Consider the following 4,511-nt stretch of genomic DNA (forward strand, 5'->3'; position numbering starts at 1 on the left):
TTTAAATGTATCATTTCATTTGACATGAGCCTCAAATTGGATGAAATAGATACTATCTCATCGTATATTCATTTTACAGATGAGGAATTTGAAGCAAAGAAAAGATAAGAGGTCCTTGCCTGGGACACAAAGCCAGTATATATCAGAAGCAGGATTGGAATTCAGACCTTTCTAAGTCAGGTTCAATGTTCTCTACTTTTTATCATTTCAAGAATTATCAGATAACTCTGATAAAATAATTATCTGATTTCTACCTAATAATGTCCAGCAGTGGAGGAGTTAATATAACATGAGACTGCCCATTATATTGTCAGCTCTAATTATTAGAAAAAATCCTTCTCTAATATCAAACTGAAATTTGCCTCCCATTAACTCCCAAATGTTGATATTAGTTCTGCCCTCTAGACAAAAGCATAAATTCAAAACGCTTCTCAATATCATCCTTTCAATACCCCAAAGGGAGCTATTACCCAGACAATTTTTAATAACCCAGAACCACTACCATGCTAGAAAGCATGTGTTGAAATGTAAAGTGTTATGGAAATATAAGCTATTGCTTTTAAAATATATTCCAATTGAAGGAATGCCTACCAATTGGGAAATGTCTAAACAGGTTATGTGATATGAATGTAATAGAGTACTATTGCTCTGTAAGAAATCATGAACAACTAGATTTCAGAAAAACCTGGAAAGACCTGTATGACCTGATGCTAAGTGAAGTGAGCAAAACCAGGAGAACACTGCATACATTAATAGCAACTTTATGATGATGGGATCTAGCTCCTCTCAGTAGTTTAGTTATCAAGGATAATCCTAAAAGACCTATTAAGGAAAATACCATTCAAATCCAGAGGAAAAAACTATGGAGTGTGAATGCAGAGCAAAATATGCTAAGTTCACTTTTTAAAACTTGCTCATATTTTTTTCACATTAGCTCCAATTTGTCTTTTACAACATGATCAATATGGAAACATATTAAACATGATTGTACATGCTTGCCATGGGGAGAAGGGAGGGAAGGGAGGTTGGTATAAACATGTGGAACTCAAAAGCTTGTAAAAGAAAGAATGTTGAAAACTATCTTTGCATGTAATTAGAAAAAATAAATAAAAATTTAAATAAATTAACATGTGAAAAGAAGAATCTGAAATATATATGTATATATATATATATATATATATATATATAAAAATACATATTCCAGTTAGCCATTTCCTTTTAAAAATGTGATGCCTAAATCCAGACACAAAATTTCAGATGTGATCTTACTGGTGCAGAGATCAGTAGGAGTGAGTACCTCCCTCAAGCTATATACCATACTTCTCTTAATTTCATTGAAAAAATTGAAATTACCTTTAAAAAAAAAACTTTGTAGCAGTCACATGCAACTAAATCCTATTTCAATGCCTAGACAGGGTTGAGAGGCATACTCTAAGATGATGATAATAGGAAATCTCAGTTCCTTTTGCACTGAACTGACTGAGAAACCTATAATGGAAAATGCCATCCCCCCCTCCAAAAAAAAAACAAACTATGGAGTCTAAACAAGGAAAGTCTAAGAATGCAAGGCCTAGTAAAGGATTCTGTCAACAGAGATACAGCCTAGCTAAATTCAGAGAGAGTTATCACCAATAGCTTACCTACAAAGTTACCTAATCTTGTCTACTAACTAACCTGTGAAGAGATTGAGATCTAAATTGTTGAAGTCCATCCTCAGGAACCCCTGGATGCTTTGAAGAATTTTAGTGAAAAGTAGTCAAGCAACATTTTTGACTGTTATTACTTTTGCTCATTTAAACTCCAAAGAATTGTTTTAAGCTAAATCTCTAATCTACCAACAAAACAATTACAAACCATCTTTATTCTAGGTAACTTTGTAGATAGATTTTACTTCCAAAGAAAGATAATTCTCTTCCTTTTAGTTGGACTCCTGCTGGTTTTTAATTAAGTACTACATATGAAATTTTCTTTAAATTCTGAGGCATACATAGGCATACAAGCACATGTATATCACTTATGTCTGTATGTGTACATATGTAATTATAATAATAATAATAAAAGCCAACATTTATATAGGTAAGTCACTTTACAAATATCTCATTTGGTCCTGTAAGGTTAATGTTATTATTATCATTTCCATTTTATGATGAAAAAATAGGGATTCATAATAGTTAAAAGATTTAGAAGATTTGGCCATGGTCACAGAATTGGTTAATGTCTGAGACTACATTTGAACTCTTGTTTTCCTGATTTTGAATTTAATTCTATTAATTGAATAATTTGCTATAAACATGAAAGAAGAAACTTTTCATTTCCAAGAGAATCAATCAGAATTTAACAGTTATAGGGGCAGTTAGGTGGTGCAGTGGATAGAGCACCGGCCCTGGACTCAGGAGTACCCGCGTTCAAATCTGGCCTCAGACATTTAATAATTACCTAGCTGTGTGGCTTTGGGCAAGCCACTTTACCCCATTGCCTTGCAAAAATCTAAAAAAAAAGAATTCAACAATAATTCCTTGGTTATAGGAAATCAAAGGAAATCTTTGAAAGTGAAAGTTTAGAAAGAAAAAAAGAACAACTTACCCCTAAAAGTAACTTGTCATCAAATACATGTCTACAGGGGTATTCCAGGTTTGCTGACCCAATATGAAATGCCACTAAAATCCTTCTGAGGAAATCAAGAGCAGGGAAAATGAATAGCCTAGGAATTCTTTTCTAGGAATGCTCCTACATACGTCATACAAAACTGAGCTTGGCATCAATAATTGGAATGCCAGCAAAATATAAGAATGAGAATCATTTATTATAAAGAATCCATAGGTAAATAGTATATTAAACATGCAAACTGAACAAAGAGAAGAGAGCTAAAAACTATTAGGTAGCAATGATAGGAAAGAAATGAAATGCTGGCTTCTTATGACTAATGCTATATAAATTGATGAATGTATATTAGAATTATGTTTTTGTCAGTGACATAATTTTTTGTCAAGAACAAAACTCTTCACACTGTCTGGAAGACAATGACATGGCAAAAAAGAGTATAAGAATCTATGGAACAAAAAAAAGGAAAAAGGTAAGGAGTGATGAAAACATTTCCTGTAAAGGAGTATTAAAAATTAATGCCACTAAAATAGAAAAAAGGATAAGGATGTGGATGGTCAGGGAAGATTAGGTACCTCATTCATTTTCTTTTTGTTATAGAATGTTTATTATGATTTAGAATTTTCTCCAATGAGAACAGAATCACATATAAAGATTCAGATATCAGAAAGACTAAGAAAGTTGTTTTTCTGTTGGTTCAAGTTTTGCTTCCAAGTATTCAGTGTGTCCTTCAGTTGTTTCCACTGATGTTTTCCAAATGTCCAATCTGTTCTGTGACAAGGATATTTTTCTGTTTTTGATCAATCTCAGTTCTTACACTATCAGCTCCATTGCAGTTCTTGCTGCATTATGACAAAAGAGATTTCTTTGTTCTCTATTGTCATTCTCATAAAAGTAAGGAGTCTCGTTTTTGCCATATTCTGTTCATTCAACAAGCTAAAAGAATCAATAAAATATTTATCATTCTGGTAAAATAACATATGATGCCAATTTTTCACCCACAAAAATGATTAAAAGATCACAAATAACCTCCCCTTCCAAATACTTGATTGGTTTTAAAGTAAGAAGATGGTCAAAAGGAAGAAGTTTGGATCTTAGAATATACATGTGGACATCAACCTGACCTTGAGCAACAGTGAACACTGGGTAACTTCCTGGCAATTCTATCAAGGTTCTTTAAAAGTGTTGCTCTTTTTTGCAGTCCACCAGGGCTTCATGAAGTGGTCTCAAAAGAGTATGTTTTTTTCCCTATTGTTGAAGTTCTAGTCAGAAATTAATTTCTGAACTTGATCCAATTCAGTTGTAATAAATTGGATCATATCACAAGGTGCTGCTGCTACAATAGACAGCGTGTTTTATGTGTATTCTTATCCAGTCCTTGGAAATTTTTGCTCAACAATTGAAGCTGCAGGAAAAGATGTTCACCTTCCCAAAATTTGATCAGCTTTTCATGTAGGCTTTCAAATGAAGCTTCTTGCTTGTCAAGTTTTATGATTAAAAAAATTACAATGCTCATTACCAACTCAATATTTTTCTCATCCTCTGTTAGACAAACTTCACATGCTTCAATGTTCTGAATAAAATTCTCTTATGAGATTTCAGTTTCTTTAAATTTCAGGTAAGCTCAAAGTTCTGCAGCCTAGTCCTTCTTTGTGATGTCTATGAAACCTGGGGTGCTCATAGTGAAGACTTTGGTCTCTGCAGCACTCTCTGTTCACTGTACCAGCAAATCATTCATTTTGCCTAGAAAAGGAAATAACAAGATAAACCAAAAAAAAAAAAAAGAAAGAGAGAATTATAATTCCAACAAATTCAAAGGATTGGGGGATTTAGAAAGAAGAAGATATTAAAGGAAGATCAGGATCAGATGAGAACAAAGAAAACCAGAGATATTTAATCTTTATTAAAAG

The 4,511-nt window shown here is 32.9% G+C and overlaps 1 pseudogene; it reads right to left on the minus strand.

Moving 5' to 3' along the window:
• Nucleotides 1–3,257: 3,257 nt before the first annotated feature.
• Nucleotides 3,258–4,282, minus strand: LOC141503721 (eukaryotic translation initiation factor 3 subunit M pseudogene; annotated as a pseudogene).
• Nucleotides 4,283–4,511: the final 229 nt, after the last annotated feature.

This window comes from Macrotis lagotis, chromosome 1, assembly GCF_037893015.1.
Source record: "Macrotis lagotis isolate mMagLag1 chromosome 1, bilby.v1.9.chrom.fasta, whole genome shotgun sequence".
NCBI classification, from domain to species: domain Eukaryota; kingdom Metazoa; phylum Chordata; class Mammalia; order Peramelemorphia; family Peramelidae; genus Macrotis; species Macrotis lagotis.